The following is an 18373-nucleotide window of genomic DNA, read 5'->3' as shown; positions in this document are numbered from 1 at the left end:
TGTTTCTTTGCTGACTTTCTGTCTTGATGACCTGTCCAGTGCTGCCAGTGCAGTATAGAAGTCCCCCACTAGTATTGCATTTCTGCCTATCTCATTTCTTCAGTCTATTTGTAATTGTTTCATAAATTTGGGACCTCCAGTGTCAGATGCATACATGTTTAGGATTGTAATATTTTCTTGTTGGACAAGGCCTTTTACCATTATACAATGCCTCTCTTTGTCTTTTGTAACTGCAGTTGCTTTAAAATTTTTTTATCTGATATAAGAATAGCTACTGCTGCTTGCTTTTGATGTCCATTTGCATAAAATGCCTTTTTCCACTCCTTTACTTTAAGTTTATGTATTAGGTGAGTCTCTTGAAGGCAGCAAATAGTTGGTTGGTGAGTTCTTTCCAGTGTTCAGTTCTATATCTTTTAAAAGGAGGATTTAGGCCATTTACATTCAATGCTAGCATTGAGGTGTGAGGTACCATTCCATTCATCATGCTATTTGTTACCTGTGTATCTTGGTTTGTTGTTGTTGTTGTTGTTGTTGTTGTTTTTGCTTTTTAAATTGCATTTTGTTTTATAGGTCCTGTGAGATTTATGCTTTGAGGAGGTTCTGTTTTGATGGGTTTCCAGAATTTTTTTCAGGATGTATAGCTCCTTTTAGCAGTTCTTATAGTGGTGGCTTGGTAGTGGCAAATTCTCTCACCATTTGTTTGTCTGAAAAAAGACTATATCTTTCCTTCATGTATGATGCTTAGTTTCCCTGGATACAAAATTATTGGCTGATAATTGTTTTGTTTGAGCAGGTTGAAGATAGGCTGAGAAATCTGGGGTTAATCTTGATAGGTTTTTCTTTATAGATTACCTGGTGTTTTTGTCTCACAGCTCTTAAGAGTCTTTCCTTCATCTTAACTTTAGATAATCTGATGACAATGTGCCTAAGCGATAATCTTTTGGCAATGAATTTCCCAAGTGTTCTTTGTTCTTCTTGTATTTGGATATGAAGATCTCTAGTAGGGCTGAGGAAGTTTTCCTTGGTTATTCCTCCAAACACGTTTTCCAAACTCTTAGATTTCTCTTCTTCCTCAAGAAGGCTGATTATTCTTAGGTTTGGTCATTTAACATAATCCCAGAATTCTTGGAGGCTTTGTTCATATTTTCTTATTCTTTTTTTCTTTGTCTTTGTGGTGTTGAGTTAATTCAGAGACCTTGTCTTTGAGCTCTGAATTTCTTTCTTCTACTTATTCAAATCTATTGCTGAGACTTTCCAGAGCATTTTGCATTTCTATAATTGTGTCTAGTGTTTTCTGAAGTTTTGATTTCATTATAATGCTATCTATTTCCTTGAATATTTTTCGCTTCACTTTTTGTATCATTTTTTTGATTTCCTAGCATTGGGCTTCACCTTTCTCTGGTGGCTCCCCGATTAGCTTAATAACTAACCTTCTGAATTCTTTCAGGTAAATCAGGGATTTCTTCTTGGTTTGGATCCATTGCTGGTAAGCTAGGGTGATTTTTTGGGGGTGTTAAAGACCCTCATTTTGTCGTATTACCAGAGTTGGTTTTCTGATTCCTTCTCATTTGAGTAGGCTCTGTCAAAAGGAAGGTCTAAGCCTGAAGGCGGTTGTTCAGATTCTTTTGTCCCATGGGGTATTCCCTTCATGGAGTAATCCCCCACTTTTCCTATGGATGTGGCTTCCTGAGAGCTGAGCTTCAGTGATTGTTATCTCTTTTCCGGGTCTAGCCATCCCGCAAGTCTACCAGGTTCTGGGCTGGTACTGGGGGTTGTCTGCCCAGAGTCCTCTGATGTGAAAAGTCTATGGGTCTCTCAGCCGTGGATCCTAGCACCTGCTCCAGTGGAGGTGGTGGGGGTGTGAAATGGACTCTGTGAGTGTTCTTAGCTTTGGTGGTTTAGTGTTCTCTTTTTATGCTGGTTGGCCTCCTGCTGGGAGTTGGCCCTTTCCAGAGAACATCAGCTGTGTTAGTATGGATAGGAACCGGCAGTGGATTGGGTCCTAGAACTCCCAAGAGTATATGCCCTTTGTCTTCTGATACCACAGTGGATAGAGAAGGGCCATCAGATTGGGGCAGGGCTAGTCATGTCTGAGCTCAGAGTCTCCTTGGGCGGGTCTTGCTGCAGCTGCTATGGAGCTTGGTGAGTGAGGCTCCCAGGTCAATGGAGTTGTGTACCCAGGAGAATTATGGTTGCCTCTGCTGAATCATGCAGGTTTTCAGGGAAGTGCGGGAAAGCTGGCATTCACATGCCTCACCCAGCTTCCATGCAATCTGGAGGGCACTCTCACTCCCACCATGCACTCCAACAGCACCAAGTCTGTCTCCAGGTAGTGGGCAAGCAGGGCTGAGAACTCGCCCCAGGCTACCCGCCTCCCAGCTGCAAAAGAAGAGGGCTTTAGTTCTTCCTCCACCTGTGGAGTCTGCACGCTGGATTCGTGCCCTTCCCCAAGTTCTAGCCAGGAGGCTTCTCACTCAGTTCAAATGGTTACAAAGTTCGCCTGGAGACTTCCTTCTCTCTGTAGCAATTTCCCCTTGCCTCTGGCCACCCTCCCAAAGGATCCCTGTAGTGCCAGGCAGGAATGTCCCGCTTGTGGACCCAGTGAGATCCCAAGACCTTTCCTGCTGCTTCCTCTACCCCTGTATTTTGTTCAGCTCTCTAAATTGACTCAGCTCCAGGTAGGGTCAGAAACTTCTCCCCGAAACTAAACCTTCAGTTTCCCCAGTGGGGGTGTGTTTACAATGGCAGACGATTTCTGTTTCCCACTTCTGTGGTTTGCGAACTCACAGTATTTGGGGTGTCTCCCAGGTCATGCAGGAGCTGTTCACTTCCTTCAGAGGGTATTTGGGTTCTCTTGGGATTGCTGGTTTATTCCTACAGTCTTTCTGGAGTTAAGATTTACGATGTGAGCCTCCACACACTGCTCTGTGCAACCTAAATGCCCACCATTGACAGACTGGTAAAGAAAATGTGATACATATACACCATGGAATACTATGCAGCCATCAAAAAAAAATGAGATTATATATTTTGTGGGAACATGGAAGGAGCTGGAGGCTATTATCCTTAGCCAACTAATGCAGGAACAGAAAACCAAATATCACATATTCTCACTTACAAGTGGGAGCTAATGATAAGAGCTTATGAAGACAAAGGAGAAAACAACAGACTGGAGTCTACTTTTAGGGGGTAAGTTGGGAGGAGGAAAAAGAGCAGAAAAGATAACCTCTGGGCACTGGGCTTAATACCTGGATGATGAAATAATCTGTTCAACAAAGCCCTCTGACATGAGCTTACCTATGTAACAAACCATCACAATGTCCCCCCCGAACCTAAAATTTAAAAAAAAATTAGTGAAGTTTTAGTACACAGAATCCACATACAAAAATCATTTGCATTTCTGTACACTAGCAAATATCCAAAAAATAAATTAAGAAGACAATTCCACCTACAAGAGTATCAGAAAGAAAATATTTAGGAATATATTTAACCCAGGAGGTTAAAAAGTTGGCAAATTAAAAATTATAAAACATTGATAAAAGAAATTGTATCAGACAGAAATAAATGAAAAGGTGTATCATGTTCGTCGCTTGGGATAATTAATAATGTCAGAATGTTCATAGCACCCAGAGTGAGTTACAGATCAGTGCAATGCCTGTCAATATATATATTTTTGTGTGTGTGATGGAGTCTCGCTCTGTCACCCAGGCTGGAGTGCAGTGGCGTGACCTCAGCTCACTGCAAGCTCCGCCTCCTGGGTTCACGCCATTCTCCTGCCTCAGCCTCCCGAGGCAGGACTATAGGCGCCCGCCACCGTGCTTGGCTAATTTTTTATATTTTTTAAAAATTTTTTATATTTTTAAAATTTTTTTGTATTTTTAGTAGAGACGGGGTTTCACCGTGTTAGCCAGGATGGTCTCGATCTCCTGACCTTGTGATCCACCTGCCTCAACCTCCCAAAGTACTGGGATTACAGGCATAAGCCACTGCGCCCAGCTGCCTGTCCATATTTTAATAGAATTTTTTTTAAGAAATAAAAAATAAATCCTAAAACATATGTTACCACAGAAGAACCCAAATGGCTAAAGTGATTTTGAGCAAAAGGAAGAATGCGGAGGCGTCACACTTCTTGATTTCAAACTATACAATGAAGCTGTAGCAATAAAAACAATATAGTACTGGCATGAAAATACACACATAGATCAAAAGAACAGAAGTGAGTGCTCTAAAACATACTCATGCATATTTGGTCAACTATACTTTAACAAGGGCACCAAGAACCCACAATAGGATAAGAATAGCATCTTCAATAAGAGGTGTTGGGAAAACTGGATATCCATGTGCCAAAAAAAAGAAAAAGAAAAAGAAAAAAAAAAAAAGAAACTGGACCTATATCTTACATCACTTACCAATAAAAACCACAAATGATTAAAGTCCTAAATTCAAATGTAAAACCTGAAACTATAAAATTCCTAAAAGAAAACAAGAAAAACCCTCTTTGACATTGATCTCAGCAATGATTTTTTGGATACGACATCTAAATAAATGATTTCTTGGATATGACATCTAAGGCACAGGGAACAAAAGCAAAAATAAACAAGTGAGACTAAATCAAAACAAAGTTCTGCACAGCAAAAGAAACAATTAACAAAATAGAAAGGCATCTATGGAATGGAAGGAAATATTTGCAAACTAAATGTGAGGATGTATGCATTTGTATGAGTTTCTTGTACATTTTGGATTTTAACCCCTAATCGTGTATCTGATATGTATGATAAGTTTTAGTGTACAAATCAATATACAAACTTTTTAAAATTTCTTTCTGCAGTAATAAATTAAACTTATCTTACTATAACGTTCTAACTTTATAACCGCTTGTCATACATCTGATAAGGGGTTAAAATCTAAAATATACAAGAAACTTGTACCACTCAATACCAAAAAAACAAAAACAAAAAGTAAATAAATAACCTAATTTTAAGAATGGGCAAAGAACCTAAATAGAAATTTTTCTAAAGAAGATATACAAATGGCCAACTGGTATAGAAAAAGTGCTCAACATCACTAATCTTCAGGAAAATGCAAATCAAAACCACAATAAGATATTACCTCACACCCTAGAATGGCTATCATCAAGGCTAGAGATAACCACTGGCAAGGATGTGGAGAAAAGGAAACACTTGTACGCTATTAGTGGGACTACAAATTGGTACAGCCACTATAGAAAATAATATGAAGGTTTCCAAATGCATTAAAAATGGTACTAGCATATGATTCATCAATTGTGGGTGTATATACTAAATCAGTACCATGAAGATATATCTGCACTCTCATGTTCATTGCAGCACTATTCTCAACAGTCAAGTTATAGAAACAATCTGAGTGTCCTTCAAAGAATGAATGGATAAATAAAATACATAAATAAATCAAATATATACATACATACACACACACATACTCACACATAATGGTATATTATGGAGCTATAAACAAAAAAAAAATCTGTCATTTATTTCAGCATGAATGAACCTTGAATTAGTCTGTTTTCATGCTGCTGATAAAGATATACCCAGGACTGGGCAATTTACAAAAGAAAGAGGTGTATTGGACTTACAGTTGCACGTGACTGGGGAGGTCTCACAATCATGGTGGGAAATGAAAGGGCCATCTCATGGCAGCAGACAAGAGAAAGGAGCTTCTACAGGGAAACTCCCCTTTTTAAAACCATCAGATTTTGTGAGACTTATTCACTATCACGAGAACAGCATGGGCACATGAGAATTTAAGATGAGTTTTGGGTGGGGACATAGCCAAATTATTTCAAACCTGGAGGACATTATGCTTTCTGAATTAAGCTAGACAGAAAAAGACACATAATTTATGATATCATTCATATGTGGATTCTAAAAAATAAAATGAAATAAAAAGTTGAATGCAAAGAGGCAGAGAGCAGAGAGTGTTGGTTGAATGAGGCTTAAGGGTGAGGGAAATGAAGAGATGATGGCCAGAGAGTACAAAATTTCAGTTCAGAGTTGAATAAGTTTTGAGAAGCCACTGTACAGTATGATGACTATAGTTAATAATACTGTACTGTATATTATATTATTGAAATTTCCTTAAAAACTCTATTTTAAATGTTTTCACAAAAACAAAAAACAAAACAAAAAGTAAACACAGTTATGCACCACTTGAGGTGGGAATACATTCTGAGAAATGTGTCCTTAGGAAATTTTGTTGTGTGAACGTTTAAGAGAGTATTTGCACAAACCTATGTGGTATAGACTACTACATACCTAGGCTATGTGATATGGTGTATTGCTCCTAGGTTACAAATATGTATAGCTGTTACTGTTCTGAATACTGTAGGCAACTGTAACACAGTGGTAAGTACTTGTTATGTAAACATATCTAAATATAGAAATGGTACAGTAAAAAAATGATATAAAATATTTAAAAGAAGGTACACCTGTATAGGGCACTGTATTATTCTGTTCTCTCATGCTATAAAGAACTACCTGAGACTGGGTAATTTATGAAGTAAAGAAGTTTAAACTGACTCACGGTTCTGCAGGCTTAACATGAGTCATGACTGGAAAGCCTCAAGAAACTTACAACCATGGCGGAAGGCAAAGGGGAAGCAAGCACGTCTTACCATGGTGTAGCAGGAGAGAAGGAGCGAAGGGGGAAGTGCCACACACTGTCAAACAACCAGTTCTCATGAGAACTCACACACTATCATGAGAACAGCAAGGGAGAAGTCTGCCCTCATGATTCAGTCACCTTCCACCAGGCCTCTCCCATGACACATGGGGGCTACAATTTGAGATGAGATTTGGGAAGGGACACAGAGCCAAACCATATCAGGCACTTACCATGAATGGATCTTGCAGGACTGGAAGTGGCTCTGAGTGAGTCAGAAAGGGAGTGGTGAATGAATACAAAGGCCTAGTACATTACTTTACACTGCTGTAGACTTTATAAACACTGTACACTTAGGCTACACTAAATTTATTTAAATGTTTTTTTCTGAAAGAATAAATTAAACTTAGCTCGCTGTAACTTTTTAACTTTATAAAAGTTTTAATTTCAAAAACACTTTTTGACTCTTTTTAATTTATGTGGTTTGGATCTGTGTCCCCACTCAGATCTCAGTACATTAATAATCCCTAATGTTGGCGGTGTAACCCAATCTTGTGTCAAGATACAGAACGTTATCATCCCGCCAGATAGGTCACTAGTGTCTCTTTTTAGTCATTCTTTTCCTGCCCACAAGAGGCAACTAATATTTTAAATTTTTTCCACCACAGATTTATTTTGCTTGTTTTCATATAAGTGGAATTATACAAGATGTATTCTTTTGTAAGTTTCACGCTTAGCAAAAAAGTTTCGAGATTAATTCTTGTTGTATGTATCAGTAGTTCATATTTTAAAAATTTCTAGTAATATTTCATACTGCAGTTTGTCTATTCTGTTGATGGACATTTGGGCCATTTCTGGTTTTCAGCTAATATAAATAAAACTGCCATAAACTCTCCTGTAAAGTCTTTTTGTGGACCTGATGTTTCATTTATCTTGGGAAGTAACTAAGAGTTGAACTACTAGGTGACAAGGTTTAGTTTCATGAGCAACTGCACATTTTTTTTTTCTTAGAGTAGTTGTAATATTTTATTCTCCTATGAACAATGTATGAGAGTTGTGATTATGACAAAAGATTGAGTTACACAGGCTTATGAGTTTGTCAAAACTCATTGAATGGAACAATTGTGAGATATGCATTATATCATATACAAATGTTGCTCAGTAGGAAAAGCAGTAGACAAATGTTAAACTTTATTTAGTAAAACATGTGCTGACCTGGTTAGTGGGCAAGTGTACTGAATATGAGCAACTTATTTTGAAATGCATAAGATACACACAGTATGCATTAAAGGATAGATATATGCACAAACAACTGATAACACAACTAGAAGAAAATGTTACTTGTAGAATCTAGGTAGTGGGTATACGAGTATTCTTATACAATTCCTTCTACTTTTGTACATGGTTAAATTTTTTTACAATAAAATGCTGGAGAAAACATAGTGAAAGATGAAAAATGTCACAATTCCTATTATCAAGCCTGTGTAACCCTAACAATGAAATCTGGCAATGACGTACACACATACATGCACGCAAACACACGCAAATGTGCACATAGTGCAACAAAAGATCTACAGACCAGTCCTACTTGTGTGAAAAAGGGGTTTTTAAAGTTAAAGAAAACACTAGAAACTCTAGAAGATTTTATAAAACAAAAATTATGACCGAATAGATTTTATTCTGAAAAGGCACCACTGGTTTAATTTATAAAAATGTATTAGTGCTCTATGTCATGTCTGTGCATCAGATAAAAATAATATAATCATCTCAATAGACCTTGAAGTGACCCTTAATAAACTGAGATCTATTTCTAGTTGAAACAAAATGTTTTCAATGTGTTAGGAATAGATCACAAAGAATAAACAAGAAAAACAGCCACTTCTTACAAATTAAAAGTAATGAGGAACACTAAAAGGAAATTCGTTGGCTGGTAAATAACTTAGGAATAAATGAGAGTTAAACCACTACTCTTAAACAATGTACCTGCAATTATTCAAATATAGTTAAATCCAGATTCAGTAGATCTGGGTGAAGTCTAAGACTCCACACTTCTAATAAACTCCTAAGTGATTCTAATAGTCCTGTTCTCTGGGACATACTTTGTATAGTAAAGCATTATATGATAAAGAGGACATTTTAAATAAATTAGAAAGGAATGATTATTCAACACTTATTATTTACATGTAATCAATTGATACATATTGGGATATCTAATTAAGCATTTATAAGGAATAACATGAAATTGCCACCTCATGTGATATATTAAAATAATTGTCAAATATGGTAAAATTAATTTTAAAATGAGCAAACATTGTTTTAATTTCATAAATATGAATATCTACGCAGTTTTGGTAGGGAGTCTTTTCAATGATCGTCAATTATGGTAAAAAAACATAAAAGGAAGTGATTAAAAAGTTTGACTATTAAATTACTTTCTTGTATGCCAAAAATACTTAGAATATTAAGTTGAATGACAAATTATAAAAATATTTGCAATATATTTTACCTAAAGTTTAATGTCTTTAGCATATAAAGAGCTCTTACAAATAAATAAGATGGAAACACATTGAGCATTAAAATTTGGTAAAAATATTTACAGAAAATAATTCATAGAAGACATTTTATGACTGACAAAAGAATATTTTCAACTTACTAACAATTAAGAATCGAAAATTTAAAATATGAAGTATTTTTCTTATCAAATTGGTAATAAGGTAAATATTTTGGAAAGAATATAGAGAAGTTGACATTCTCATGATTGGCAAAACAATTTTTTGGTACAACTGGTCGATATAAATAAAAAGACTTAAAAAACGAGCATACTATGATTAGCAATTCTATTTCTAGAAATTTAACCTAAAGAAACAATCAGTATTGTATGTAAATATTTATATCTAAAGATGTGCACTGTAGTACAATTTATTGTGGCAAAAATATATGTATATGCTAGAGTCAAAACATATAGAAGTGAAATAAGCAGGTTTAAAATATGTGTGTTCAATGTGTAAGGTAGAGTTTTTTGGCTGTAAGCACAAAACCCAGCTTTGGCTCAGGTAGGCAATAGAATATAGACAAAGAAATCCAAGAAGCAGGGTAAGACATAAATCAGGAAATAGAGCAGAAAACTACTCAACCATGTTTTCCGTCTTATCTATGGAGACAAATGAGCCCCCCATGTTTTATATCCTTCACCTCCATCCCACCTATCTTTCTGTCACTTCACTCAAGATCCATAATATTGGGAGAGACTGAATTGCTCTGTCTTGGGTCAGTTGTCAGTCCCTTGGTTGGGGATGGAAAAGGTTTCTTAATTTAGGATCCTGCCAAGACAATACACAATGATGAGGTGATATTGAAATAGGAAATTTGGACTCATTAGAAAGGGAATAAATGACAAATGAATCCAAATAATTCAAAATATCCATTATTTACAATGTCACCCCAAATCCATAAATTATTAATGTATATATGTATGTGTACTATAGACAAGAAAAAAATACTATAAAATAATATCATAACTTCATAGTAGTACTCTTTCTGTGTCAGAGTATGTTTGAATTTTACTTTATACCTGGTCCTTTTCTGTGCTGTCCATATTTTTGTTTAACAAAGAAAACCATTGGTATGGATTAAAATATAGAAAAAATAATTTTAATACATTTTACAACACATGACTTGGTTTGCTTTCTATTGATTTTCAAACTTCATATATTAAATAACCAGAACTACTTTTTCCAAAAGCTATATTCCTATTCCAAATATTGGTAAGTTTTGAAATATAGTGAAACACAAATTTTTCTTGCTTTACATGAAGTACCTAATGCAGTCTCATCTTGATCCTGCAGAATGTATTACCTGAAAAACAGACTCATGGAAAATCCATATTGTGCCGAAGAAATTGCTTCAGTTTTGTTCAGGATCAGGACTTAGTATCACTCCCCAACAAATAATGTTCCATTTTGTAATAATGAATTCTACAGAGAGGTGATCTGTCTACTACTATGTTCTAAAGGGCACCCTGAATATCATGGCCAAGATTTCAAACTGCCACATAAGAGATCATAAACTTCTTGGAACATCTCTACTTTATATGAATGTGATTTTGTTTTTACTGTATTAGAACGTTGAATTCTGAATCTGCTTGTTTATAACACAAACCCATGCTTCAGGTGATTGGGATCCAAATCAAACACAGATCACATGCAAAACCAATTGCTATTCCCTTTGCCAGTGCCCTGCTTCAAACTCAAGTCTTTCGGTAATCATAGTTTATAATAACAAAGGTACATTACTAGTGGGATATGTGAATAGAATTATCAAAATGTTAGCAAGAAGAGCAAACACTCCTGTTTTCTCATTATTAGCAGAATAATGAATGTATTTTAAGTAGAAATGATCATGTTTCACAAAATTTTGCTCTTCTCAAATTACAGTATCTTGAGCAAATACAATTAATAGTCATATGAAAAATGATTGAGTTCTAATTCCCAAAGATTAAGTTCAATGATATATGGGGATAACTGCCAATATAAAAATGCTCTCTTTCCAGGATTGTACCAAATAGTAACTCTGAAATAAAGAGCGAAGAACACTTAAAAATCCATGCCATTTATCTACCATCTAGAAAATTCCAGAATAAAAATGAACAAGTTAATCAGCTGTAAAGTGGCAATAGGCAGTCAAAGTAACTTGTGACTTGCATAATGCAAAAGTGATTTTTATTCTCTTCCGGATGGAATTGTATGGTTTGGGGCTTTTAGGCAGTATTTAGTAAATGTAATTTTATTAGTCTTAATATGCTAATGTGGTCTCTAAATATATCTAACAGTAAACGAAGTGCTCCAAAGACTTATTGAAGTAGATGTCTCAGTGAAATGTAGAAGAAAGTGAAGACATGAATCTCAGAGAGACTACAAATAACACGTATTAATAAATATAAATTATCACCATGAAAATTTGGGAGAGAGGAGCTTCGTCCATCATGGTTTGCCATAAAAAGGTTTCCAGAACTTCAATTTGACAGAGGAAAAGGGGGTGTTATGGAGGAGTTAAGGAAGAATTTAATGTAAAGTTCAGTTTCTGTTTGTTTTATAGTGATATTGTTATGGAATCTTTGGGGTGTCACTTTTCTAGCCAGAAACCTGTGGTGGAAAGCACCTTTGCCCAAATTTTGCTCAGGCTGGCTGGACTGATTCCATCCACTCGGCCTGGCAGGCTGCACTCAGTTCACACTAACAATCTGGATCCCACACCTCCAAGGGAGACTGGAGTCAGGCATGGATGTGTGTGTCTGGTGTGTGTCTGATTGTGAGGTTCGGCCACTGTGCAGCAGACATGCTGCTGCCATGCGGTGGGCAGATCCAGGTCTCAGCATGGAAGCCAGCTCACCGTGAGGCTGAGGCTGGACCAGGTGCACCACAAGCAGCTTCCCCATCTGGCCCCAGGGAATGCAGTGGCACCCAGAAGCCTGGAGACACCCGGAACTGCAAAGCCGCAAAGAAGGAGTCACAGCCTTGGCTCGGGGATCTCCCAGGTCTGGGCTCCCTGAAGGACTGCAGCTCTTCTCTCCTTCTCTTCTCCTGCAACATGGTGAGCAAGGGGGCATGTTTAGCTCTGTTTTTGTTACAGCTCTGTTAGTCTTGCCATTCGGAAGGTCCTGAGTTCTTGTCCTGCAGCCAGGAAGAATGAGGTACACAGACAAGTGGAGGGTGAACAAGGCAAAGAGGAGCTTTACTGAGCAACAGAACAGCTCAGAGGAGACCTGCAGTGGGCAGCTCCTCTCCATAGCCAGGGTGTCCCCAGCAAGTGTTCAGCTCATAGCAGACAGGGTAGCTCCTTTCTGCAGGCAGATCACCCAAACAAGTGTTCAGTTCTCAGCAGAGACGATAGCTCCTGTCTGCAGCTGGTCATCCCATCATCTGCAGCTCTTGGCAGAGAGGAGGCCCTAGAGTGGGTGGCTCACCTCTGCAGGCAGGTTGTCGAGTCATCTCTGCAGCTCTCAGCAGAGAGGGTAGTTCCTCTCTGCAGCTTGTTGTCCTGTCCTCTCTCCATTCTCAGCTCTGGCCGAGCCTGAGGCTTTTATGGGCCTCAGAGGGGTGGAAGTGCATGCCAACGGGTCCATGAGAGGCCAGGGGCAGCCTAGAAAAGGCACCATGAGTTTGGTCCACAGGGCTAACAGCCCAGACCTCAGCCTTTAGGCCCTACCAGTCCTGAAGGTAGGGCCTCACCAGGGACCCACCTTCTTCTGCCCAGGAGCCTGTCTGGCTCCCGCCCCCCATTCATGGCACCCAGGCTGCTCGCACCCTGGGGCAACTGAAGGCCAGTGTCGAGCTGCCCTCAGCCCCCCATCAGCTTCCCCTGCCTCCCCCGCACTCATCAGTGCCCCAAATATGCAGGGGGTCTGAGATGGCAGGGGACTGGCATGTCAGTGCTACCCTGAGTGTGTGCACACCTGGCCAGACTGTGACAACACCTGGGCTTGGCCCCAACTTTGATCCAAGTTTAGAGTGGGTGCCAGGAGTGGGGAGAGCCAGACAGAGGGAGCAGAAACACCCCAACCTGTGGGGGCAGCAGGGTGACCTTCCTAAGCCCCCAGGTGTTCAGACTGCCCTGAGGCTCTGGTCCCACCTGGCTCGCAGCCCTGCCCAGGGGGCACCTCCAAGAGTGGATTGCAGGCCCCAGGCACAGGAATGTCAGGCCTGGAGGTCACCCCAATGCCAGGTGGACCCCAAGGACGTGACCCTGGGTGGCCCTGCACAGAACCTGCTCCTGAGATGGAGAAACTCGGTACCCTTGGTGGAATGGGCACAGTGACTGCACCACTGGCCAGGACCCCCAAGCAGGGCACTTACTGCCCCGAGCCCCTACACTCTTTGCACAAGCAGGGCACCAAGGACCTGGGCCCAGCTTCACCTCAGAGCCCCTCTCTGCCCAACCATGCTGCTTCACAGCTGGTGGGCAACTCGACCCAGTCCCACTGTGACAGCCCCCAGGGCAGTGGGTTCCAGGAACTGTCCACGTCTTCCCCACACCCTCCCTGCAGCGGCAGCAGGTGCGATTGGTAATACAGGGCCACGGTCTGGAGGAACTCAGGCTCCGGGCCTGGGGGTGGGTCCTGCCTGGCCACACGAAGGTGGGGGCAGTTCATTTGGCTGCCTTGGGGACACGGGGCACAGGTGACGCAGGGCACAGTGGTCCCCCGACAGCCGCTCCTGCCGCCTATGCTTACACCTCTTCACTGCAGCAGGCGCGGTGGTAGCGGCTGCTCCGGACAGCCTGCTGCTGCCGTCAATATGTTTGTCTGCAACTTTAAAGCCAGTCTATGCAATATGGTTCACAAATTCAGTGACCGATGAAGAAAAAAATGAGTTTATTTATATGAGTATATATAAAAAACAAATATTTTAAACCATCTTTTATTCAGAGTTTTTCTTTGATTTTTTTCTAAACTATTTTAAATCAAATCTTTAAATTGCCAACACATGTGAACAATAGATTTGCACTTACCTATATCCAAACCTAAAAACAATGTAAGGCATTTTTAAAAGCAATCACATTTATTTTTATTTTTCATGTAAAGGTGTTGACTTGAATAAATTAAAATTCATTTTACCTATTTTCATGTTCTCTAATAAATGGTGATAACTTGTCCAATAAAAAGAGACTAGTTTATTCTATAATTACAGTAGAGTTACTTTGTGGAGCCAATCAGAAATTCAGATTAATCAAACTATTGAAAGAAGTTCATAGCATTTTTATAAAAATGTACTTTTTCAATCATGGGTTAAAAAAACAACTATTTTTCCTCGCTTCATAAATTGATGTGATCTCAATGTATTAATTTGTTATTAGTTATATTAAGCAAAGTCAGCTTTAATGAATATTTGCCAGTCTCCACATTGATGCTTAGAGAACCCTCTCTTACCACAGATACGGGATTCTAAGTTTTTTCACTCTTATCTAGTTTATTCTGCTTGCCTATATGCCAAAGATGTGATCTTAAGGTTTTATTAGATATTTGATTGCTTTGATGATAATGACCTTCAGCCTCCACATGAGATGACCCTCCAGATACATCTTTTCTGGAACATTATGTCTTATTTTAAATGATCAGCACCAAAGGTTAGGTTGTCAGGGATGAATGGGAGGATTTTTAGTTTTTATTCTGAAACCACTGGTAAAATCCCTGGTTAGTTTATGACTGGGTTCAATAGTCTCACAGGGCTGTTGGGGAAAAATCCAGCTTGTTTGATTTAGTAAAAGGCAATGCTCTATGTAACATTTCATTTTACTGCTTATTGATTTGATGGGCAGTGATGTTCATGTGCATCTTTTACTTCTATGACAATAGATTTTAATAACATATTATGCAGCATAACATTTCATACTAAATATGGTGGAATTCTAAGTTGTTATTGTGTTAATAATTTTTATTAAAACAGCAAAGGACCTGTTTATAAATTTGGAATACAATGGGAGCATTAGGACATCCACTGTCCCATCCCCTCTTTTGGAATAAAGGCAGGATTAGCTTCGTGGGGTTAAAAGGTCAGAACAGAAGGTCATCCTTTTTGTCAATATTCAAATGGAAAGCTGATTCAGACAGAAAGATACAGCTTAATGGACCGATGAACTCAGTCATTATTTTGCCAAGAGTATTTTCAAAGTTGAAGGCTGATCTCTGAAAATGTTAGCACCTTCTTTTGCAACATTTCCTAATTCAAAACAGGCTACATTTACTCCCTTGATGAGCACCTTAAATAGTATTATTGCAAACCATGCCGGTGTAGTAGTGACTGCCCAATTGACAGTTTATACCACACTTTCCAACGATGAAAGTTACATAAGTCAGGGTAGATGAAAAATTTTTGAAAGTTGAAACTTCCTATCTTCAATTTCAGATTTATGCAGTGGATAACAAAAGTCATATTACAGGCAATATTTTGACTATACAGAAGATGTATTGAAAATCGCATAGACTTAGGTACATATTTTCAAGGACTTCAATCACTGAAACCTAAAACTGAACAGCAAGATCATAAAGGTCACCCAGGAATACTTAAAAAGGCATCATTAAAAGCAAACAAAATACAAAAAGACTATCTGAAACGTAAATACCTTCTTTTACTGTAACATTTTCCATAAAACATCCAACTTTCATCTGGGAGTAAATGACTAAGTACGAACTCTTTTTGTGACAGTTCATCTATTCCTTAAAATTGTAGAGGCAACATGATGTTGTTTGTTAAGAGTAGACTCTGCAAGTATGAGCAATTGTTATTAAATTAAAATGTACAATAGTTAATAAAGCACATTTAATCATATGCACATTGTTATTGTCAAATGAAAAAACAACAAACTACACAGCATTTACATAAATGACTATTAACTGCATAGAGTCGAGCCTTAATTTTCACTTTCCTCCTTTCCACAGTTAGTTCTTGTATTTCTGTAATCAGGATCAAGGTGGAGAGGAAACCATTTAGTTCAGTCACCGTAGGTAGACACTCTCTCACAGACACATGTTAAAGCAAAAGTTCAGAGATCTGACCTCTCTGGCCTCAGGCTGATGGTCTCTGACTCTTGCCAGTACCCTTTCACCTCTCCAGTCCTTTCTGAGACTCCAAGAACCCGCTGGGTCCTCAAACAGCACAGCTGCTCCTTCTGCACCCTGACATTTCCGGCTCCCTCTCACTCCTCCAATAGTTTCTCTACATTCTGGAGGGCTTGTAGGAACTAGATATCTGGACATTTAATTTCTTTTTTTTCACTCCTTTAGGTAAAATTATCAATTCTATTTATTAAATAGAATGTGGATCATGATATTAGAAGATATAAACATTTTTTTCATGACTAATGAATTGAATAAATCAGACTCACCCTCAAGAACGGCATTCATATAGAAAGACTTCATTGGTTAAGGGGAGATCTGACAAATACCTCCTTGGTGGCTGATGTCTGAAATTCCTTTAAGGAGAAAAAGATACTCTATAAATAAGTTAAAGTTTAAAGACTAAAAACAGCACTATAAAGCAAAAGGACAACAGATTGATATCAGAACTTCTCTCATGGGGGTAATAAGGGAGGTAATAAGTAGGAGGATGGCTAAACTACAGGGGGCATTACAAGACAGCAACTCTGGAAAGATTTTGGTTCACGGCAGTGTAGTTTAATATTAATCATGTTGGAACTTAGAAAGGGGCATTACATATTCTATTCATTTCTGGGAACAAGAGTTCTGAACCATGTTGAGAAGGCCATTCGATATTATTATTTTACTTAACCAGTTGTATCAGGCATCTTATTTTGTGCAAGCTCCAAATTATTCTACACTTTTAGTTTTAACTGCCTCACAGTATTTCACTCAGTTTTCAATTCCACAGATGTATATAAAATACCTACTCAGTGCCAGTCACTGCAACAACAGCTGAGGATGAATAAAACAAGTTATATATGTTAAAGTGTATAGAGTCTGGTAGAAATTTGACTTTTTAAGAGTTAAAGTTAAAAAAAAAAGTCATAAAAGGTATAGTGCTGTATGTAGCATGGAATAGAGAAGAAAGAAAAATGTGACGAAATTTGACTTTCTGAGGTGAAGGAAGCTAATAGAGGTGCTGTATGACATCATTTCATTCATTCAACAAATGCATATATTGGAGGGAAGTTCTCACTCTGTCACCCAGGCTGGAGTGCAGTAGCACAATCTTGACTCACTGCAGTTTTGACCTCCTGGGTTCATGGACCCTCCCACCTCAGCCTCCTGAGTAGCTGGGACTACAGGTATGTGCCATCACATCCATATAATGTTTTTTTTTATTTATATTTTTTGTAGAGACGAAGTCTTATTATGTTGTCCATGCTGTGTTAGAACTCTTGGGCTCTCAATCTTCCTGCATCAGCCTTTCTAAGTGCTGGGATTACAGGTGTGAGCCACCACACTTGGCCCACTCAACAAATATTTACCGAGTACCTACAAATACCAGGAAAACACGAGAAGATACAGAAGGTACCATTGTGGGCAATGCAAGCAAAAATCACTGCTCCCATAATACATATCCTCTAGTGGGTAAGATAGAAATTAATCAAGATAAATAATATATATAAGAAGTGAGAATAAAAGATAAAATAGAGATCACGGCAAACAAAAATGAATTAAAAACTTAAACATAAGACCTCGAACTATATGGTAATACTATGGTATTTATCCAAGAAAAGGAAATAAGTATATCAAAGGGATACCTGCACCCACATGTTTATTGCAGCACTATTCACAAGAGCTGAAATATGGGATTAACTTAAATGTCCACCAACAGATGACTGAATAAAGAAATTGTGGTGTATATACACAATAGTATATTATTCAGCCACAAAAAGAATGCAATTCTATCATTAGTGCCAATGTGGGTGAGCCTGGAGGACACTAAGCTAAACAAAGTAAGATAGGCACAGAAAGATAAATACCACATGTTCGCACTCATATGTGGAAGTTATGAAAGACAATTTGAGCCCACGGAGGTGGAGAATAGAATTGTGAGTATTAGAAGCTGAAAAGAAGAAGGGAGAGGATAGTGTGAGGAGAAGACAATTAATGGTTACAAAATTACATCCAGATACGAGTAATGAGTTCTGGTGTTCTGCAGCCTTGTAGGGTGACTATGGTTAACTATAATTTATTGTATATTCTCGAAAATCTAGAGGAGAGGATTTTGAATGTTCACAATGCAAAGAGATGGTA

The sequence above is a fragment of the Mandrillus leucophaeus genome, unplaced genomic scaffold (genome assembly GCF_000951045.1).
Source record: "Mandrillus leucophaeus isolate KB7577 unplaced genomic scaffold, Mleu.le_1.0 Scaffold275, whole genome shotgun sequence".
Lineage (NCBI taxonomy): Eukaryota > Metazoa > Chordata > Mammalia > Primates > Cercopithecidae > Mandrillus > Mandrillus leucophaeus.
Note: the sequence above shows the minus strand (reverse complement) of the source record.